Source organism: Rattus rattus, chromosome 5 (assembly GCF_011064425.1).
Source record: "Rattus rattus isolate New Zealand chromosome 5, Rrattus_CSIRO_v1, whole genome shotgun sequence".
In the NCBI taxonomy this organism is placed as follows: Eukaryota; Metazoa; Chordata; class Mammalia; order Rodentia; family Muridae; genus Rattus; species Rattus rattus.
In genome coordinates this window covers 113,982,064-114,006,896 of record NC_046158.1, presented here as the reverse complement: position 1 = coordinate 114,006,896, position 24,833 = coordinate 113,982,064, and the positions used below count along the sequence as shown (strand labels likewise).

General features: G+C 37.7%; 1 pseudogene; it reads left to right on the top strand.

Moving 5' to 3' along the window:
* The window catches only part of LOC116901009, a 106,378-nt pseudogene extending 95,303 nt beyond the window's left edge, over positions 1-11,075 (top strand).
* The last annotated feature ends 13,758 nt before the right edge of the window (positions 11,076-24,833 follow it).

Sequence of the window (24,833 nt, the reverse complement as noted above, 5' to 3'; positions counted from 1 at the left end):
TGTGACAATTACTAAATATGTCCTCTGCGTCTTTAAAGTATTTGTAAATACATCTTCTATTTATCAAAAAAAAAAAAAAACACCAAACAGTGGTTTACTGTTACTGCCAGAATGGTTAATCCACAATAATGTTGGTTGAAAACTAATACTTTTTGTAGAGGAATTTTAATCGAGTAATATAGATGCTCTTAGCAAGGAATCTCATTCAAAGGTATGATCCAACTGGAATGCTGACATTCCCTGGATTACAGACATGAATTTAGGACACACCTTTAGTCCCTAACAATAAAAGTATGGGTTAGTTTGTACAAGGTAGCACCCATGTTTGAAAGTGACATCTAATTGAAGGGCAGAGAAAGTGATGAATCAGAAAAATGTTTGACAGAATGAGTCAGAGATAGAATATACCCAACTCATACAAAAACAGCAGAGGAAAAGAGACTACTTAAGAGCAAGAAAAGAGAAAAAATGTATGGTGTGGTGATGTGTTGTGGTGTGCGGTGTGTGGTGTGTGAGTGTGTGACAGCTTTACCAGGACAGTTTTACAAACAGGTTACAGAAAAATCAAGCTCGACACAGGTGAAGACGGGACAAGCCGGAGATCGAGACAAAGCCAGAAGATTAGACTATATGGTCAAAGTTAATATGAAGCCAGTCAGCACAATTCAGTGAAAAGCCAGAAGAAGACGGATTGCATCAGTCAGGTTGAAAGATTAGATTATACAGAGGCTAAAAGCGTCCAGGAATAATTAGAACAGAGAAGGAGATGATCCGGGCTCAGCCTAAGCCATATATTCGCACAGCTTGTGTATGGCTCTCATCTCACCACTTCATCTCAGGAAATAAAAGTGACATTTACATATTTTTATTTTTCTTGTATTTTAATTCAAAAGAGAAGCTGGTAGCAAGCCTTTTAACTTCTGTTATCAAGGCCAGCTCTAAGGCCATTAGTAGCCAGTGCTGCTCACTGGGGCTTCAAGGACTTTTCCAGACTCTACTGACTCCGTCCTTCATATCAGCTTAGATTTGGAATGAAGAGACAGTCAACAAAAGAAACTCAATTGGCTCTTCTAAGACTCTGAGAACCTAAAGAGTTTGAGTTTTCTCTTGTAAGAAGGTATAAGCCGTGACTGTCATGACTGAATTTTACCTTCCCTGAGGCTGGAGAGCATTTAGGCTGCATTGCAGACAATTCAAAGACAGCAGAACAGACTTCAGTGACTTGTAGTCAAATCCCCCATCATAACGTATTCAAAATATCCCTTAAACACGAATAACCTTTAAAAAAATCCAAGTAGGAACTCCATGACTCTGTTCATAACATGACAAGGCAATGTACCAATTACCTAAAGAGATTGTAGAGAGCTGAGCCTCAACTCAGTGTCTTTTCTTCATAGGGCTGGGTTCTGACATACTGACACAGAAACTTTTCCTCCCCTATGAATTCACATGAGAAAACTAGGGTAATGAGCATTTATGCCTTGAGAAACATTGACTATAAAATTTTCCTCAAAGTTCTTATGAAGATATTTGGAAGAAGATAAAGAGTGTCAGGTAATGACTTAACTAATATTTAATGAACAAAGACCAAGCAGGGAGAATAAAGGAGTGTGTTGGAACTGATGCATCTACGAGAAGAGCAGAGAGTTGGTGCTTAGACATTTAGCTAGAATGTTCTCAGTTTAGACACCCTTCTTTTCACAGATTAGCTGGAGCCTGCGCTGCTACATAGGAATACTTTTTATATATCAGATATCCAAAGAACCCCCAATGTCACAGCAAATTGATTTTAAAAAGCATTAAAAGGGCTAGCATATAAATGGAAACTAGGAAAGCTGTCCTGTTTAAAAATGGAGCTGTCAGGAATAACAATACGCACCTTTCTTCTTTACTACTTATTTAACCTTTATTGTTTGGTGAGCTTTGCTCTGTATTTGTTTTCATGGTCTGAGTTCATTCTGGAGGGAATAGGGGTGGGGAGGAAATAAATTCTTTTCTTTAAAAATATTCCTTACTAAACACAGGAACTGCCCTATATTACCTAGGAAGCCAGGATCATCATGAATTCAGGCTCTATTTTTTTTAATTAAAAGGATTCTCAGCTGTCAGATAAGTATCCGGATTTGAGGATGGTTATCTGAAGCCCTGCCTGTCATTGTATTTCACAGCAATGAAAGAACATCTACTTAGGTTCTGAGTCAACGAAGATTCAATGCACCTCGGCTTGTTTTCTTGCCTAAGTCCCTGTAATATTTCCAAAGTTTGCACTTTCCCTGCCCAAGTGTTGTGGATATCAGTGTTTAATCAGCACTTCCTATCCTGTTCTGTGATACACTGCTTCCTACCAAGACAAGAGCCCTTAAATGAATGATCCTTAAAATAGAGGTCAGGATGGAGAAAGCTTCCTTCCACTTCTCATTGGAGTCATTTAGTGGTCTAAGTTCCTGGCGCTGGGAACCTGAATTGACAGAATTACTTGGAAAGGTAGGTGGATGGTTTTTATCTTGAGGCATCATAAAGAGCCTGGCACACAACTTACCTGGAGTCTGAGTGTCTTGGAAAGAAATAAAGATACATGGGCAGAGACAGTGAAAACAGCCAGGCTAAATGCACTGTGAAAAGGAATGCTTTTTGGACTGAATCTCACGGCACCTGTGGTTTGCTTGTAAGAAAAGGTTGTATGTATTACACCAGTGACAGTGAAACGTGACTTCATTATCAATTAGTTTCAAAGATGCAGGTCAAGTCCTCTTTCTGAAGCTGGAGGAGGTCACACAGAAATTCTCAAGGGAAATTCATCAAGTGTGTGTGTGTGTGTGTGTGTCACATATTAAAAACAAAAACCTGTTTTGTCCATTTATTTGAGATGAGGACAGAAAGTCATCCTTAAAGTTCTACAAGCCATGGCTACTTTGCACCTCACTAAGTACCTACTCCTCAGGAATGTACTTCACTACTCTTTCCCCTGGAATATGGCAAGATTTTGAAGAGTGGGAAGGCATGTTGAGGGAGACCATTGAGCCACGGGACATCGCCAGACTTTACTGTTGCTACATATCAAACAGCTAGGACGTAAGGAGAACATCTGCAAAGGTAACATGAAAACAGTATTCCTTATGCTTGCCTAGAGTGACACACACGGAGTTGTTAAGCACTGATAGGATCTATGCTAGAAGGGTGGGGATGTCACTATTATGTGTGGACAGGATGTGGACAGCTTTAGGAAAGTAAGTTGCAGGAAATGAGACTTTAACCCCCTTTCTTTCATTGTTCTCCAAGTCCTCTTGACCAACCCATGTGTTCCTCCAGAGAATAAGTCTGCCAGGTTTCTCATTGTAAGCAATGGCTCTTTTGGTTCAGCTGTAGACTTTCAAATATTTTGGTAGCACAGATAGACATATTGCCCCTTACGTGACTTTCTTGGGTCTTCTGAGCTTGGTTACTGTTCCAGTGCTGATGTGAAGGCTAAATCAAGGTCAAGTGGTTCAGAGGAGATATTAGCAATTCAACTGTGAGTCTCACTGAAGAATCAATTTTTTTGCAACTCTATGCAGACATGTATGGTTATAACGTGTGGTTTTCTTTTCTTTTTTGTGAATACGAACATTTAACATTTACCACAACTTTTCAGATACTCATTATTGTCATAGTTCCAGAAGGAGCACAATAAATTGTCAAGAAGTGTACACTTTCTTAGTCGTGTTCTTTAAACTTCTGTTTCCTTATGTACAGCACTCGCTTAATGAGGTGTGGGATAATTTTGGTTCCAAGCAAGACCATGCATGTCCTTCACATGTCTACACTCCAACTTCATGAACTATGATTTGTTACTCTATGAGGGTCATGATGCTGAGTATGGGTGTCAAAGAAAATCTGACAATAGTAAAAAATTTCTGAATGGACAACAATCAAAAATTAATTCTAAATACCATGTGTAAAGCTGAATTACAAAAAAAAAACAGTGAAAAGGAAAGAGAAATAAAAACCAAATGAAACTGAGTTACTTTTGGCAGTAAGCAGCTATACTGGAGTGCCCAAGCTATCACACCAAAGAACATTAAGGAAAGCTGTGAAATACCTTAGCTTAGATTCAAGACTGTTGTGTTATGACAGCCCAAATCTAATGACCCCAGGTAAGATGTACACCTTAGTATATCCAGGGGGCACCAGGTCTAAAGTACATGTTATACCTCAGACACTCAGTTGGAACCTGGTTAATGCCAAGCCCTCACAGAATAATAATCACATGTCTATTCAGGGAAGAGTACATGGGTCGGCATGCTTTTCATTTTTCTATCATGTCATTCTTTATGTCCCTTTGCTTGAGCACATGATGGCCTCAGGTTTGCTTCTGCACAACAGAACATACAACAATGACAAGTGCTGTTAGGCCTTAAGCTTATTTCTACTGCTGTTTGTCTCACAGAGATAATGGTCTAATTTGGTGGTATTTTGTGGGATCATTAACTTCGAATTAGTTTTATGATTCCAACTTTAATTATAATGCTCTTAAATTATCTTTGGCATATTATTTAGAAACAGAAACAACATTTGAACTTACCCAAGACTAGTTGTCATAAACTGTGAGTAGTAATTTGTATTAGGCCAGACAATCTCTAAATGAAAACAATTTTTCCCCTCCAAGTTAACCAAACATAAAAGTGTGGCCCCTGTCAGTCATTTTCGAATTTGGCCTTCTTTTCTCTTCCATTGTTCATTTGTACTGAGATTTCTAGTTGTGTTTTGGGACACACATTCACCTTCCAAATGTGTAGAGTTATCTTGCTTATGGAGGACAGTCAAGTTTTACAAGAAGGAACATCATTTAATCATTTGTACAATTTATCTCTTCTTTAAAATGAGGCATATCTTATGTATGATATTGGGTGGTAGTGAAAATAACCGCGAATCGGTTTTCTGCATATTTAAGAAGATCCATACATTTCTAAGAGATAGTATACTGTTTAGTCTCTGCTCATGGGGCACAGATAGCTCACTGTGACACACAGCTATCATTTCACGAGTTTTCAATGCATGACCAAGGCTATGCAAACATGCCTTACCTCACTTAACTAGGAAGGCATTCCTACAAATTAGGTGAGTCTCCATGCCACAGAGGAGAAGCACGCAGATTGTAATAAACTTGATTATTACAAAATCATATGATCCTGGAGACGATTATTTTTCAGGGCACAGGGAATGAATCATGGCTGAAAGAAGATGCTTCAGGACCTCCCTCTGTAGCTGAAGCTCAGGTGTCAGTCACCTTTGGCCAGACAGGTAATACAGAAACAAATCACTGGGGAACCACACAAAATGACACCAAAAATCACTACAAACAAATTGAGACCAAATCTTATACTCTTTAGGAAAATTTAAAATAACAAAGAGAGAAAAACGTTTTATCTAGAAATAGAAACATTTGGATTTCTGCAACACTATTTAAAATAAAATAAAATGAAATAAAATAAAATAAAGTGTGACACTTTGCCCTCTTTTTGTCTTCCAGATTCCAGATATATCCTGCTGTGGAAGACCATGGCTTACTGTAAACACCATGAAAGGAAATCATTGGAAAAATAATTACAAAACCAAAACCTAAATGATAGCAGTAACTTCTAATACAGCAATTAAAAGTCAAAATTAGCATATTAGATAAGAAAACACAGCCCCACGTGAGCAGGAAACTTGTGCAATGTGCATATATACAAACAGACTCAAAGTAAAAGAATGCAAAGATGGGGCTGAAGAAATGGCTCAGCAGTTAAGAGCACTGACTGCTCTTGAGTTCAGTTCCCATCATCCTCACACTGACTCCCCCATCTGTAATGGGGTCTGATGCCTTTTTCTGGTGTGCCTGTGTCTGAAGACAGTGATAGCATACTCATGTTAACTAAAGCAAATTAATCTTTCTTACAAAAAGAACATAAACATTATCCCATCATTAAAGACAAAAAAGACGACTGCATTAGGAGATGATAAAGTTTCCAGTTAGTAATCCAAATGTACCACAGATAATAGAAAAAAAAGTGTAATGAGTACAAAGCAGAAAAATCAAAGAAATAATGAGACGAGTAGATCAATAAAAGCCAAACATATAGAAAAGTAATCACAATGAGCGAATTTTCACAACACTAACAAATTACATAAATTAAACTGGGGATAAAAATCAGAGCTATGCTATGATCAAAGAGGGATTTTAATATGAACGTCACCATTAGAAGCAACAATTTAAAAATGGATAGTCAGAAGGAACACCCATTCAGAGTCTGCCCCACATGTGGCCCATACATATAGAGCCACCAAACTAGATAAGATGGATGAAGCAAAGAAGTGCAGGCCGACAGGAATCGGACGTAGATCTCTTCTGAGAGACACAGCCAGAATACAGCAAATAGGCGAATACTGTCATTAAACCACTGAACTGAGAACAGGACCCCTGTTGAAGGAATCAGAGAAAGGACTGAAAGAGTTTGAAGGGGCTCGAGACCCCATATGAACAATGCCAACCAACCAGAGCTTCCAGGGACTAAGCCACTACCCAAAGACTATACATGGACTGACCCTGGTCTCCAACCTCATAGGTAGCAATGAATATCCTAGTAAGAGCACCAGTGGAAGGGGAAGCCCTTGGTCCTGCCAGGACTGAACCCCCAGTGGGAACACCCAGAGAGAAGGAGAGGAGGAGGGGTTAGGGGGATTTTGGCCTGGAAACCGGGAAAGGGAATAACATTTGAAATGTAAATAATAAATACCCAATTTAATAAAGGTGGGAAAAAATGAAAATAGTAAAAAAAAAATTTCCGAAAATGCAGCAAGTCATTTTCTTACTCAAAACTGAACAGGAATTTCAGTCTTTCTCCTCTTGCAATATAGGCAAAAACAAAGTATAAACAAGAAACAAATGAAAGAGAAGGACATAGCGACATTGGATTACAATGGAACAAACAAAAGTATTGTATTGTGAGACCTCGTCTCAAAGAAAACAGATTAAATGCATAAACAAACCAGTTTGAAAGAAAATAACCCCAAAATCCCAATATATACCCAGAAATGTAAACACCAACCCCTAAATGCAGAACTCACTAATAAATTAATAATTCCAGCAATGTCAAGAGATTCACAAGGAAGACAAAAATTATCCCCAGCTTTTCTGTGGGATAAAAAGAAAATGCCAGCCTAACGCATATAATTTGTAGACCTTTCTTTTCCTCCCCCACCCCATCTCTCTCTCTCTAAAGACCACACAGAGGACAGAGTCTACACTGAGCTATGGTCTTTCTGTGAGATATATCTGGAATCACATTGGAGATTTAATGCAAATCCCTAAACATGCCAATGGCTTGCTTTTGTTTTTATGGGCATGCAAAATTCATGGTAAAATGTATGTGGGGAGAGAAAAGTCACTGAATGGATAAAGTACCTTACAAAGAGTGAAATGTACGGGATCACCGTGCCCACTGTTCAAGTCTACACAGGTGTGGTAATTACATGGTGCTCTATTAGACGAACAGAAAGAGATCCTAAACATATATTTAAGTAAATATATAAATTGGTTTGGGCAGAGGTGGAAAAGCAAGTCTCTGGAGAAAGATTCTTTCCATCTAACAGACTGCATTGCATCAGTTTATAGGAAAATACACAAAAATTAAAACAAAACCTTGACTTGAACCTTACATTTTACTCAGCAATTAAAACCAAAATTGAAATGTGTACCTGAGATGTGTCAAAGACCCGAATAAAGACAGGAGTTCTCTGAGATTTAGGGGTTTAGGTTACATTGAAGAGTTCTCAAAATTAACAATAAAAGGATGGTTTAAAAAAAAAAGATAAACGAAACTGGAAATAACTAGATTTAAACCATTTCTGGTTGCAACCATATATCACACACAGGACACAGGACCACTGCTTGGACTGTACAGACTCTTGCTACTAAGGTTTAAGCATCATAATTCAGTATAGGCCTTTCGTAAGGAAGAAAATGAGCACAAGGAAAGACGCTGCACCATCCCCACTGGGGAGAGCAAAGCAAAAGCAAGGTGAGACAACACCACGCCTCTAGCAGAATGGAGAAAAAAGGCACAGCATTGACACCCACTGCTACGAATGCACAGAGCAACTGCTCTGTGCTATGTATGTGTTGTTATGTGCTCCTGACTAAAATGCAAAGCACTGTGTCTACTCTGGAAGCAGCGTGTCAATGGCCTATGAAGTAAACACTGGCAGCAGATCTATAATTGCATTGAGTACTAAGCTCACATAAGTAATACTTACATTGACACAAAAGCCTGCACACGTATATTCATAGCAACTTTATTCACAGTGACCCAAGGTGAGCACCACAGATGGATTTTAACTGCTGACTGTCTGAACAAACTGTAGCAGATGTTTAGCAAGGAATATTAGTTAGGAACAAAAAGGTGGAAAGCGACTCAGACCTTAAACAACTTGACACTGTTGTGTGTCCAGTGTGAAAGCTAATCTTGTAAGGTTGCAGGGGCACGACTTCAATTCTATAGCATTGCTGTGCTCTCGCAATTGTGGAAACAAAGTACACTAATGAACCAGGGTTAGGGAGGGAGGTTTGAAAAGGACAAGTGGTGTGACTTTCTGTGGGTAACAAGATGATGATGACATTCTTTCTCTTTCTTGGGTTATTAGCACTGACCATTTCTTGGCTGTGATTTTATCAACAAGTTTTGTAAGAGAAAATACTTAACAAAGTCTATTGGATGTCTGTGTTGTTTCTTAAAAGTGAGCACTATTCTAAAACTGTCTCAAAATTTAAAAGTGTCAAAAAGTTAAATACATAACTTTCATACAAAATACATAATTTTCATACAAAATGAAATCACTTTGTGCTAAATAGTACTTTAATGCCAATTATGAAGTGACCAAATAAGGTAGTAGGGGTAATATTAAAAACATACATATACATACATATATATATATACACACATGCACACACCAAAACATAGACATATGTACACAATTACATATACATGTGCACATATACATACATATATGAACAAATACATCCACATGCATGTATATACATAAATAAACACAAACACATACAAATTAACAGAAACACACAAAAATCACATACAAACACACATATATTTAAATATATAAATACATGCGCACATGTAAATATATACATATATGCAAACATACACACAAATATATATGTACATAAACGTACATATGCATATAAACACATAGACCTTTAAATATATATACATATTAATTCATATACACATAAACAATACATAGCACACACACAAAACATACATTCAAATACAGGATTACATGCACACACACATACACACACACACACACACACACACACAACATATATATATATATATATATACATTCTTTTTATTTACTGCTTTCTCTCTTTTCTTTTTAAAGACAGCCTGGCATCAACATCATAGCCCTTCTGTTTCAGTCTCTCTAGTACAGGCGTGTGCCACTATGCTTTGGTGACACAAACATATGAGTTGTTGTGAATGGCAAACAAAATTTTTAATAATTTAGAGTAATGAATTTCTTGTAAGAAAGTAAAGTGTTATATTTTATTCAATTCCTACTACAGAACAAAAGAATGTAAATTATTTATCTATCATGTATATCTCATGAGTTCAGATGTCATGAGGGACTAACTCCTTGACATTGGGAATCACTCGCCTTGTTATTTTTCTACAGATTCACTTTGTCCCTAGAGATTTACAAGGCTGTTCTACCTATAGCAAAATACACTCTCCTAGGTCCATCTTTAAACACTCCAGGAATCTCCAGGCATTGCTGTGCCACATCTAGCACTGGGTAAACACCAATGGATGCCTTTAGTCTATTTTCAGACTTGCAGTAGTGTTCAGCAATCACACCCTGGAGTACTTTTGCTGTGTTGCTTGAGAGTGTAAAATGATTAAGCAAAGGAGAGATGATTTTATTAGCAATTCCTCCTTTCTCTTTTCTTCTGTGGTGTAATGGAACAGGAAAATGACTTCTGATAAAACTATCAAAGAAGGATTTGCAATAAAAAGGGAGAAACATCTGACTCATAGCTGCAATGAGAAAATGGCAAGCCTAACGTGTTGAGGAAGGGCCTTGCTGTAGAGCTGAAGCAATCCTAAAACTCCGGGTTTTCCTCCTTCAGCTTCTCATGAGCTAGGCTTGCCAAGGGCTCCATGCTATTCAGCTCTTGAAGTGATATAAACTCCCTTTTAATTTTGTAAAGATTGCAGAAGTCAGTTTGGTGATCCAGAAGGATCCTGAAATGCAGCCAACCACAGCAGTTATGGGAAAACAAACAACAACAAAAACTCCCTTGCTATTTCTGGAGCTGCTCAGAGTGACTCACACTCCTTCTCCTCATGACATACGAACTGGACAAAGTGACTGACAGCCATGCTCTAATCACTGTTGGTGAGTAGTAGCATTAAATCTGAACCTACATGGCTGGCATTTGGAATATGTGGGCAGAAATGCTGGGGCATATTTCACATCATTAAGAGACTATGCTTCCCACATCTCTCAAACTCCAAGTCAGCTTTTCTTTTCAAAAATATTACAAGGTAAATTCCTGCTCTTATTCTAAAATCATCTTGGCATAAAATGTCAATTCCAAAGAGAATGCAAGACAACTTAAAAAAACAATCGAGTTCGTTATTTTCTGTTTCTTTTAGAAACTTTATTAATGTATGGATTATGACTCTGAAACATATTTTTAAAACCTTTGTTTCACAGTGTGGAATAAATAAAATGCTATTCAGAAAAAAATTACCTGAAAATTAAGTTCAATTGCTTTCAACATCTAATGAGTGTTTAGCAGCCACAATGGTGATTTCATACATTCTTTTATGTCACAGATCTTGTGTCTGGAATACTGGCTTGATGCCCTCATTGTCTTTGGAATGTGGAAACTCTTAGAAGCTGTTGCTTGTGAAGGAAAACGTGCCACAATGTTTCAGGAATGGCAGGAGGTTGTGAGCAATACAGATGGAGTAATCAGATGGACGGTCACCGTCTTCTTTGTAGTCTTTGTTGTTCTTAGTGTGAAGTTGTAAACTTGATAGTTTATCATTCTTTCAGCTTGTTTTAGGATTAAAAAACTGCTTATATACTGTCTAGAGATAGATGGGAGAAAGCCCAACACTGATAGTTACTGCTGAAAGAAAATGAATGGAGACTGATTTAGTAATGTCTTTATGTAGCTCTATACGATGGACTTATCTATGGAAACTCAGTTTCGAAAAGTTTGGATAACAAAAAATATCAACTTGAATGATTTCTTTTAGGCTATGCTAGAAACTTCTAAACTTTTCCTCTCACGTCATGCCTCTGAGGCCCAGTAGAAATTAGTTCCTTCATAACTGCCATGGTTTGAATGTGTCCCCAAAGTTCCCACGCCGGGAAACTCATCTCCAGTTGGTAGTGCTGAGAGCTGGAGTTTGGATCATAGCTCCTACAGTTAGAGCCTGAGTCTCTATCACTGTCCCAGGAACATGTTCTCCACTCTACTACTGAAGGCTACAATGGGGAGTTGGGCCTTTTTCTCTTCCCTGGTCCTTCTCCTACTCTCCTTGAATGATACTGTGAGAACGTCCTTACGCGGCATGGTCTCCTTGGTTTTGAACTTTGGAGATTCTAGTGAATTCTAGTGGGAAGGAATAAACCCTTCGTCTTTACAAATTCCCAATGCTTAGGGATCATGGTCTAGCAGAAAAAGGAACTAAAATAATACTCAACTTTACCTGTTTCCAGGCTTCTGGATACCAGGGTCTCTCCTCATCACTCAAAGTTAAGATTTTTATCTAATCTTATTGATCCAAGGCTAATGCTGTGGTTTGAGGTAGGTTGTGGAGTTGTTGTAAGCTCAGCTAGGATGAACCAGAGAGCTAAGATGTCACTTCTCAAAGTAAATGCTTAAAGCAACAAACCAAAACTGAAAGAAATCTTTAAGAAAGAAGTCTTCAATCACCTCCACAGATAGTGTATATGAGAAGTTGGAAACAGAGTCCATGCCCATGCCTTCTCTCTCATGTCTATCCTGACAAAACACACGAATGGAGGATCTCTGGGACAGCACAGTCTGGGGTCCTCTTACTGAGGAAGGGTACTAAATTCTAGGTTCCTGAGGGTTGTGCCCCTGAGACTGTGAAGAAGTATGAGAGGAGACTAGACACAGGAAACCGTGAACACTGAAACAGACTAGGAAAAGGGTTTCCTGGAAGGCTTCAGTGCAGGCCTTGAGTTCCTGAAGAAAATTTCTTTATTTTATTGTAAACTATTTAATCTTAATATAAGAGATGTAGCAGTGTCAACAGATGAAATGACAATGACAATTTCAATAAAACAATCCATAGTTATAATTCATTTGCAGATAAAACCCTAAAATAGTTGGATTTTTTTTAACAGTTCTCAAAAAACATTATAAATCTAATGGAATGAAATACAATTTGGAATAAAATTTGAAATACAATTTTTGAAAGACAAATTTGGTAAAATAGCAAATAAATAATTTATCTTATCAGATAAATACTATGTCCAACCTCATACTGAGGTGCTGGTATGGGTAGTAGATGAGTGTATGCTTAATGGACCGAGGATGGAATGGAGAGGAGAGGGATCTATGTGTTTGTGCCAGCATTTATACACATTTTCTTTATTAATTATTGTGAACAGAAACAGACAAAATAAAGCTATATTATTATGAGAGAGGCAAAAAAATTGATTTCAAGTCTAATGAGAACAGCACAAACTTCAAACTATTAGAAGATGCTAAGGCAAAGTCCCTTGATGGCTGTAAAGCAAAAGGGAACGTCACAAACACGACAAAACACACAGTTCATAAAAAGGAAATGAGTGATAAATTGACCACACTAAAATGAATAAAGTCTGTGGAAAAAAGTACACAATGAATAAAACTTAAACCCGCAGCACAGACTGGCAGAAGATATTAACAATGAACATTGCCACGAACAGTTTGGGAGCCAAAATACATAAGGCTTTCCTCCAAAACAATGAAAAAAGAATAAATAATCTGATGGAAATTGGGCAAGAGATGAATGAGCCAGTCTAAGAAGGAGAACAGCAAATGCCAATAAACATGGAAAAGGCTACTTCATCCCTCAGCACAGAGAGACAGTGTTCAGCACTGTGGACCTTTTATCTTACAGAGATTAAAACAGTACAAAAACACAAGCCTCATTATTGCATATGGAGAGGAGGACGGAAAATGCACATTTATTAAGAAGACAAGGAATGCATATATATATATATATATATGTTTAATGAATATATATACTCATTAAATACACATATGTGGTGGCAGGTTGTAGTCACCTCAGTCAGTCCTGGGGATGCCATTATAAGAGAAGGCAAGGTACACAAGAACATTTATCTCTGCCAATGTACATGTATCATGCATAAGTTGGTTAAATTATTCTAAAAATTTGAATTTAATATAAACAATGGTCATCATTTATATATTCTTTCTGATGGTGTTGGAGAATTAATAATATAGCTTGATTTCATTCTGGTTTATCAACAAGTTTTCTTTATTAATTATTGTGATGCAAATAATCATTATTTATAAATCATAAGCATAGTACTCATAATTTGATGAGGGGAAACCTTTTGGCTAGTTAATTGATTTTCTATTCTTAACTAACTGGTCCTGAGGAGGAATATAAAGGCCATTTCTTAATGTCTTTGGTTCTTGGATCCTATCACGTAACTCACATCTTTGTTGGTATCTGATGTGGCTGTGTCTAGATAATTATGAAAACTGTACAGCCTGTTATCTCTCAGTCCTAGGCAACACTGACTGAGTGCTCAGTGCCCTTTGAATGTATAACTTCTAATCTTTAGGTTATTTGAGCATCCTGGTTGTCTTTTCTTGAAAGTTTTAGACCCATTAACCATTCTTGATGAGTTCTGATAATCTGGCTTTGATGGTGTGGATCAGGTCATTAACAGTCTCTGAACTTAAAGTTTCTGGCACATAACATCAACTGAATACTAGAAAAAGAACTTGTTCATTGACAGCCGAATCCATAATGATCAAAAGTGCCCGAAGGGATGTCTCCAGAAGAAGGTCATAAGCATTCTGAGAAGTAGGGAAGACGTTGGAAGCAAGCTGCAAGGCAAATTGGGCAAGTCTTCTATTGTATGTCTGTTTATTTTCAGTAAAGAGATGACACTAGGAATACGGAATCAAAATTAGCATTCAGGTGATACTAGTGCCTTCTCAGGAAGGGTTTTAATTACCACTTTATTATGCAGTATTTGTGAACTGTTTACAAGAATCTATGACTCATAATAAGTACTTCAGAAGGGTTTGTTTTTCAAATAAATACATCCTCATATACATTTTACACAGTCATGGGGTCCTCCTACCAAGGAAGTGTAATTTCTCTTTAGCCTGAATCATATTCATAGTTGTGAGTCTGGAATGTCCCGAACTGTTGATGCAATATTAAATATTGACTTACGGTACTATATAAAAATAACGATTTGATCAACAAATTTCTCTAACAGACAGACTGGTGTCTGCAATTATTCCCAAATGACAGCAAAGCAAACCTCTCCTGGGCAGAAATTGTAAAGAGTCACAACTGATGATTAGAAAAGAAGCTTATATTATTACAAAATGTTGGGTTATTAACAAAGATCTAACTTTAAGCTTTTTCTCCATGCCTTAAAGCCTACTCCTGTGGTCTGAGGTAGATGTACAACCATGGATAAATTTTTACCTTATGTTTTTACTTCTATACTTAATAAACTAAAGAAATTTAGGGTAACTGTAGACTCATATGTGTGTCAAGAATGTTACTAAGTTCCCATACACCCTATACCCTGCTGCTCTCGACTGTGAGATACAGTGTAGAGCTAATGACCTATAGTAGTTCCTCATAGTCTAACATCCATGCCTTGCTGGAATCACATTTGGTGTTTGGTGTTTGTTTTTACCTAATTTCTCTTTTCTGTGTCAAGATACTGTATTGTGCTACAAATCTAAAAATGTCCCTCAAAGAATCTTATTTTGAATACATTATCCCTATTTTGTGACACTATTTTAAAAAGCCATGGAAAATTGAAATGATGGGGCCTGGCTGCTGGAAATGGGTCACTAGGAAATGACTTCCAGCTTCTGACCTATTCTCTCTCTGCTTCCCTTCTGCTCTTGTTTTGTGATCATGCTCTCTACCCTGTGGTGATAATCTTTTATTATATTGTGTTTCCCTTACTATTGTGGAATGAAATCTCTCAGAAACCATGAACTAAAATAAGCCACTGCTCACTTCAGTTGCTCTTGTCAGGTATTTTATCATATAAACAAAAAGTAATTAATGCCTCATGCTGTGTCTGCCCACAGCATCTCTTTAGGCAAGCTCCAGGCATCCATCACGGAGCATCTTCTCACATTATCTCCTCAAGTATCCCCAGCCATTGATGGCCTCTGAGAATTTCTTTGGCTTTGGTGACCCATAAAGCACAGATAATCCTGATAAGCTTTCCATTGGCTTACTGTAGCTTCTCTCTCTATTAGATTTGAGGCAGAGAGTTGGCACAACTGAGGAAGCCCAGAGATGCCATTTAAAACCCATTACATTAATGATATGTATAAAGAACAAAGTTTATTGCTGAAGGTATTAAGCTCTCTCATAACGCCAAGGGAGAGTCAGATTTCTCACATAAAACTTATTCTTTCTGCTCCCTGTTCAGACCGTATTATCTGAAACAACACCTAAGTATAACCTCACTCCAGCAGAGTTCACATTCATGAAAGTTATATTAGTCATGGTTTTCTGGAGGAACCAAACTGAAATATACAGGCAATTGATTAGAGTGACTGATGCTAAATTTCAATTTGTCCAAAGATTGTGTACCAATGAGAAGTACAAGAATCCAATAGCCATTCAATTAGCAAAGCTGGCTGTCTTTGCTGACCTTCAGTATATGCTAGGATCCCAAAGAAGTAGGTTCTAATGCTGATGAAGAAATAAACTTACCAGTGTGAGTAGAACAAGCAGGTAAAGATCAAAAGCTTCCTTCTTCCGTTCTTATATAGATTGCCACCAGAAGGTATGGCCCAGATTAAATGTAGAACTTACCACCTCAAACAATCTTAATTAAAGGTGGAACTCCCCACTTAAAATTACTTAATTAAGAAAAATCCCTCACAAGAGAACCTACCATTTGTGTTTTACATAATTCCAGATGTAGTCAAGTTGACAATCAAAAATAGACAGGAGCCGGATGTAGATCGATCCTGAGAGACACAGCCAGAAAACAGCAAATACAGAGGCGAATGCCAGCAGCAAACCACTGAACTGAGAACGGGACCCCCGTTGAAGGAATCAGAGAATGAACTGGAAGAGCTTGAAGGGGCTTGAGACCCCATATGTACAACAATGCCAAGCAACCAGAGCTTCCAGGGACTAAGCCACTACCTAAAGACTATACATGGACTGACCCTGGACTCTGACCTCATAGGTAGCAATGAATATCCTAGTAAGAGCACCAGTGGAAGGGGAAGCCCTGGGTCCTGCTAAGACTGAACCCCCAGTGAACTAGACTGTCGGGGGGGAGGGGCGGCAATGGGGGGAGGGTGGGGAGGGAACACCCATAAGGAAGGGGGAGGGAAGGGATGTTTGCCCGAAACTGGGAAAGGGAATAACACTCGAAATGTACATAAGAAATACTCAAGTTAATAAAAAAAAAAAATAGCCACTATTGTTACCTCTTATTTGACTATTTAGTATATATTCTCTACACACAAAAATACTTCATATTTCAGGATATAGTTTTGCATAGTATCAATTTATTTATTTAGTAATCTCTTTAAATATCCACAATCATGAATACTTTATATTAAAGGTTACAGTTCAATATATGTTATTTGTTATTTTACTTTCTATATATTTATTTATTCATTTTTATAGATGCTTATTTTATAGCCCATGTTATCATTCAGTAGAATAATATTATATATTATGTAATAGTATATATTATATTGTTAGTTCAGTAGTTGTTGACTTTAACACACTGGATATATTTTTTTCTTTCTCAGTACAAAGGTCAATGCTTTCTCAAATTAGCCCTTTAATGAAGAACTGTATTTTTGTTCCAATTCTGGGTTCTGTGTATTTTCATTAGCCCTGGGTTTTCTCACCATGTGGTCATCTTTGTGGGCAGAACTATAAACACATTCAGCTATACTAATATGTAAGCATATTATTTAGTTCTGTTGGCGCACTTTATACTTCAACCTACTTATCAAGCTGTTAGTGACATTTTTCTATCTCACCAAGTACTATATGATTCATTCCAACCTAGTAAGAAATCTGGTTCCCATTTTTCACAACTATTTTATTTATTTGTGCAGTACTGGTAAGTGTCTGCAGCTATACAGTAATTTCAAAATGGTTTTCCTGTTGCCCGGGGAAAAACAACATTTTGCATTTGAGTAGAAGTACAGTTTTTTCTTAGTCTTATAAACATAACAAAGTTTTAGTTACACAGGTCAGAAACTTTACACACACACACACACAGACACACACACACACACAAACACACACACACACACATGTATCCACTAGATTTTGTTCACAACCTTAATAAAATCCCAGGGTCCTCAGATGCCATAGCTGATTTTTTGACAATTGTACACATTATTGATCATGTCTTGAGTTGTAAATTTCTATGTATTTTTGAGAAATGCATCAAAGTTGATTTTTTGCACATTTACTCTTTATTCTGCTAATCTCTAGAGATTAGTAATATGTTTTGTACTAATAAAACTCTGTTCCAGAGTTTTGATGCTTTCAAATGTCACATATATGGAATAACAACATGTTTATTGATTGCGTATGCAATATCTGAGTGATTGTTCAATAATTTGCATTAAAATACAGTATTCTACCACATGGAAGAACCATGTTTTGTGTAGTTATTGAAGACCTTGGTATTTCCATCTATTTTGAGTAATTGTGAATATAGTCAGCAAAATATCTATGTAGAGAATTCTGTACATAATAATACATAAATTGCATTAAAACTGGAGTGTGAAAATACTACATACCATGCTAAAATTATATTGAGCTTTATAGGACACTGTTAACTATCTAGCAAAGGACTTGGTTTGTTTCATATTTTTAACAACACTATTAATGAGTTCTCTAGGACGCACTTCTTCTCTAGGACGTGGATAACTATTTTCAATTTTTCTTAATTTCAGTGCTACATGGAAGAGTCTCTTATTTTAATTTGCATTTCCCTAGTGAGAGTTGATACTGAGCATATTTTCATGCTGCCTGCCATCTGTTTATATACTATAGTGACATATCTGTCCAGGTATTTGACACATTGTTCAACAGAGTTGTTTTCTCCCTTCTTTTATTTGTATATTGTGGAATGAGCCTTTTATTAGATACAAGTTTGTTAAGTATTTCCTCATAAACTGTGGCAAGTGTTCACAGTGTTTTTCAAATGACATAGTGTTAAATTTAACAAACCCTTAGATCATTTTGGTGTTGATAGCTAGTTGTTTGTTGTATATAAAACTCACTACAATACAGTCCCAAGGTTGCTGCCTGTGTTTATCTTTTATAAATTTTATCGCTATGAATTTCTTATGCACATCATTGTAGCTCTTCATCCTTAGATACTAAAAGAATTTAATACCTTTTTTCTCTTGAAGAATAATTATTTACATAGCTTTAAAGCTCTGATTTGTGCCTATCTTTCTCTTGCTGGCCCTGGGCTTCCCAAGTTGTAGTACTTGAGCATTCAGCACCATGGTCAGAGCCCCAAAGTAAAAACAAATTTAAGGAACTACTCAGAGGTAAAGAACAAAGTTCCTGCCCCACATGTGGCCCATACATATATAGCCACCCAATTAGATAAGATGGATGAAGCAAAGAAGTGCAGGCTGACAGGAACCGGATGTAGATCTCTCCTGAGAGACACACTGAGAATACAGCAAATACATAGGTGAATGCCAGCAGTAATCCACTTAACTGAGATCGGGACCCCCGTTGAAGGAATCAGAGAAAGGTCTGGAAGAGTTTGAAGGGGCTCAAGACCTCATATGAACAACAATGCCAACCAACCAGAGCTTCCAGGGACTAAGCCACTACCCCAAAGACTATATATGGACTGACCCTGGGCTCCAATCACATAAGTAGCAATGAATAGCCTAGTAAGAGCACCAGTGGAAGGGGAAGCCCTTGGTCCTGCCAAGACTGAACCCCCAGTGAATGTGATTGTTGGGGGGAGGGTGGTAATGGGGGGAGGATCGGGAGGGGAAGCCCATATAGAGGAGGAGGGAGAGGGGTTAGGGGATGTTGGCCCGGAAACCGGGAAGGGGAATAATAATCGAAATATAAATAAGAAATATTCAAGGTAATAAAGATTAACAAAAGATTTCAATAGTAAAAACAAAACAAAACAACAACAAAAAAAGAACAGTGACTCACAAAACAACATAAATACTAAAAATCAAAAACAGAAAGCAAAACAGTGGGAAGAATAGAAAGTTACTAGTGGTCAGAGTGAACGCATTCTGTTCATGTTTGAAACTGTAAAGGAAAATAATTTAATAAAACGTATGTACATTTTTTTGCTAAATTGAAAAAAAAAGAACAAAGTTCCTAGCTCTTCATACCCAATGCCAGCTTTCTGAAATCCAAAATGTGATGTGAGAGTTCAGTGCAGATGTTGCGCTCTGCCCTGGTTGTTGCCCTGGTTCAACAAGCATAGTCTGGTGATGTGATCTGTTTTCCCTTTTCAAAGGCTATTGTTCAGATGCTTAGCTGTGAAGCTGGGGGATTTAACTAATTTTCCTATTCTTTATTCTCTTAGCTATTTATAGCACATATTTTACAGAATAGAACTGCCAGCTAGGTAGAGGAATTAATCTTGTCTGTTTTGTAGACGTCAATGTGACACGTAATGTATGGCATTTGCATGACACTTCTGTGTTCCAAGGTGTCCTCTTTATACATTAAAGTCAAAGGTACATGTAAGTTAGAAGGAGTCAGTCAGTTGCTATTGAATAAGTCAAGGGTACTGTGTGGTCCCCACGTGAACTATTCTTTTCTGTACTGTATAGTTATTTATCTCTTCAGCTCCTACACAGAACATGAATATGGTGACCAAAGGGTTCATATGACATGAAATAAAGTTTAGTAGTTGGAAGTATTATTTAATTATTTGTCTTTTGAAGGCAGTGTTGATCTGCTTTTTGAAGAAGTTTCTCCTGTTTCACTTTCTGTTTATGTACCTCAGCAGGGACTCATCAAACCTAGCTCACTTCTCAGACAGACTTACAATCCAGACAAATTCCTGACAAATAACTGGCAGCCATGAAATAAAATCCAACCTGTGCTAATCATGACTGCTTCATGACTTTTTGTCATTTTTTTGGGAAAAGACACATAGACTTTCCCTTCACATAGACTAAGTAGTAATACTAGTGATAACCTGAGTGTATTAGTTCCCTCCTTTTTTCTACAGGGAATGAGACTCACACCTGGACAAAACAAAGGAAAGCAAGTAAGAGAAAGACAAAATCTTCTACTTGAGGAGGAACGACTTCAGGCCCGAGACCAGAGGTAAGACCAACTTTTCTGCTCCAAGTGACCTGCCTGGTGGACTCAGGACACACAAAGGCAAAATTCCTCTGGGATCAGACACTTCCGGTTTCTGGCTGGCGCCCGAACCTCACAGCTCCCTGCTACCAAACCCTGTGGGAGAGAGAGCACATCGCCCAGATGTGTGGGCAGTCCTGAGACTGGAGGGTAGGAGAGACTGCCACTTCTGCCCATCTTGCCCACATACCTGGACCAAGAGGACACTGTATACAGCCTATGGGAAACCGGAAGATAGGGACAGTCAAGCTGCAGGAGCCCTGAGGTCCAGACCCTGCTCGGATCTGAATGGAGCCAGTCAAATAGCTCCCTGCACCCAAATTCTTTTGGAGGGAGAGCTAGACCTTCAGAGGGGCAGACATGCCTGGGAAACCAGAGGAGACTACTCTCTGCCCACATTTCTGTCTCTAGAGGAAAACACCTAGCACTATGGGTCCCAGAACATGAACACAGGGACCCAGAAGTAGGGGCAGGCCCTTCTGGTTGCTGCCCTCACGGAGAGCTGAAACCCAACACCAAGGAATGACTTCAGGCCGGAGACCAGAGATAAGACCAACTTTTCTGCTCCAACTGACCTGCCTGGTGGACTCAGGACACATACAGACAGGAACAGCTGAAAGCCAGTGGACAGGAACGACTACATGCCTGAAAGCAGAACACTCTGTTCCCATAACTGGCTGAAAGAAAACAGGAAAAGAAGTCTACAGCACTCCTGACACACAGCCCTATAGGACCGTAAAGCTACTGTCAGAAATAGAAGAACAAGGTAACATCAGAGACAATCTGATGGCAAGAGGCAAGCACAGGAACCCAAGCAATGGAAACCAAGACTACATGGCATCATCATAGCTCAATTTTCCCACTGAAGCAAACACTGAATATCCAAACACACCAGAAAAGCAAGATCTAGATTTAAAACCACATTTGATCATGATGATGGAGGACTTTAAGAAAACATAAAGAACTCCCTTAGAGAAATGCAGGAAAAGACAAGTAAACAAGTAGAAGCCCTTAGAGAGGAAACACAAAAATCCCTGAAAGAATTACAGGAAAACACAATCAAACAGGGGAAGGAATTGAAAATGGAAATAGAAACAATAGAGAAAGCACAAAGGGAGACAACCCTGAATATAGAAAACTAAAGGAAGAGGCAAGAAGCCATAGATATAAGCATTACCAACAGAATACAAGTGATAAAAGAGAGAATCTCTGGAGCAAAAGATTCCATAGAAATCATGGACAGAATGGTCAACGATAGTGTGAAACAGAAAAAGCTACTGGCCCAAATCATACAGGAAATCCAGGACTCAATGAGAAGATCAAACCTAAGGCTAATAGGTATAGAAGAGAGTGAAGACTCCCAACACAAAGGACCAGTAAATGTCTTCAACAAAATCATAGAAGAAAATTTCCCTAACCTAAAGAAAGAGATGCCCATAAACATACAAGAAACCTACAGAACTCCAAATAGATTGGACCAGAAAAGAAACTCCTCCCATCACATAGTAATCAGAACACCAAATGTACAAAATAAAGAAAGAATATTAAAAGCAGTAAGGGAAAATGTCAAGTAACATATAAAGGCAGACCTATCAGAATTACACCAGACTTCTCACCAGAGACTGTGAAAGCCAGAAGTTCCTGGACAGACGTCATATAGAGCCTAAGAGAACACAAATGCCAACCCAGGTTACTGGATCCAGGAAAACTCTCAATTAACATAGATGGAGAAACCAAGATATTCCATGACAAAACCAAATTTACACAATATCTTTCTACAAATCCAGCCCAACAAAGAATAGTAAATGATAAAGCCCAAAACAAGGAGACAAGCTACACCCTAGATAAAGCAAGAAACTAATCAATTTGCAACAAAACTAAGAGAAGACAAGCACACAAACATAATTTCATCTCCAGATACGAAGATAACAGGAAGCAACAATCACTATTCCTTAATATCTGTCAACATCAATGGATTCAATTCCCCAATAAAAAGACACAGATTAATAAACTTGATTTGTAATGAGGACCCAGTATTTTGCTCCCTACAGGAAACACACTTCAGAGACAAAGACAGACACTACCTCAGAGTAAAAGTCTGGAAAACAACTTCCCAAGCAAATGGTCTGAAGAAGCAAGCTGGAGTAGCTATTCTAATATTGAATAAAATCGATTTTTCAACTAAAAGTCATCGAAAAAGATAAGGAAGGACACTTCATATTCATCAAAGGAAAAATCCACCAAGATGAACTCTCAATCCTGAATATCTATGCTCCAAATACAAGGGCACCTACATACATAAAAGAAACCTTACTAAAGCTCAAAACACACATTGCATCTCACAAAATAATAGTAGGAGATTTCAACACCCCATTCTCATCAATGGACAGATCATGGAAACAGAAATCAGAGACATAGACAGACTAACAGAAGCTATGAACCAAATGGACTTAACAGATATTTATAGAACATTCTATCATAAAACAAAAGGATATAACTACTTCTCATCACCTCATGGTGCTTTCTTTAAAATTGATCATATAATTGGGCACAAAACAGGCCTCAACAGATACAGAAAGACAGAAATAATCCCATGCTTCCTATCAGCACACCATGGGCTAAAGCTGGTCTTCAACAACAATAAGGAAAGAACACCCACATATACATGGAAGTTAAATAATGCTCTACTCAATGATAACCTGGTCAAAGAAGAAATAAAGAAAGAAATTAAAGACATCTTAGCATTTAATAAAAATGAAGGTAAAACATACCCAAACTTATGGGACACAATGAAAGCTGTGCTAAGAGGAAAACTCATAGCTCTGAATGCCTGCAGAAAGAACAGGAGAGAGCATATATCAGCAACTTGACAGCACACCTAAAAGCTCTAGAACAAAAAGAAGCAAATACAACCAGGAGGAGTAGAAGGCAGGAAATAATCAAGCTCAGTGCTGAAATCAACTGAGTAGAAACAAAAAGGACTATACAAAGAATCAACAGAACCAAAAGCTGATTCTTTGAGAAAATCAACAAGATAGATAAACCCTCAGCCAGACTAACCAGAGGACACAGAGAGTGTGTCCAAATTAACAAAATCAGAAATGAAAAGGGAGACATAACAACAGAATCAGAGGAAATTCAAAAAATTATCAGATCCTACTACAAAAGCCTATACTCAACAATACTTGAAAATCTGGAGGAAATGGACAATTCCCTAGACAGATACCAGATACCGAAGTTAAATCAGGAACAGATATACCAGTTAAACAACCCCATAACTCCTAAAGAAATAGAAGCAGTCATTAAAGGTCTCCCAACCAAAAAGAGCCCAGATCCAGATGGGTTCAGTGCAGAATTCTATCAGGCCTTCATAGAAGACCTCATACCAATAATTTCCAAACTATTCCACAAAATTGAGATAGATGGAGTGCTACCGAATTCCTTCTATGAAGCCACAATCACTCTTATATCTAAACCACACAAAGACCCAACAAAGAAAGATAACTTCCGACCAATTTCCCTTATGAATATGAACGCAATAAATACTCAATAAAATTCTTGCAAACCAAATCCAAGAACACATCAAAACAATCATCCATCATGATCAAGTAGGCTTCATCCCAGATATTCAAGGATGGTTTAATATATGGAAAACCATAAATGTAATCCACTATATAAAAAACTGATATATAAAAACCACATAATCATTTCATTAGATGCTGAGAAAGCATTTGACAAAATTCAACACCCCTTCATGATAAAAGTCCTGGAAAGAATAGGAATTCAAGGCCCATACCTAAACATAGTAAAAGCGATATACAGCAAACTAGTAGCTAACATTAAACTAAATGGAGAGAAACTTGAAGCAATCCCACTAAAATCAGGGACTAGACAAGGATGCCCACTCTCTCCCTACTTACTCAATATAGTTCTCGAAGTCCTAGCCAGAGCAATCAGACAACAAAAGGAAATCAAAGGGATACAGATTGGAAAAGAAGAAGATAAAATATCACTATTTGCAGGTGATATTATAGTATATTTAAGTGATCCCAAAAGTTCTACCAGAGAACTACTAAAGCTGATTAACACCTTCAGCAAAGTGGCTGGGTATGAAATTAACTCAAATAAATCAGTAGCCTTCCTCTACACAAAAGAGAAATAAGCTGA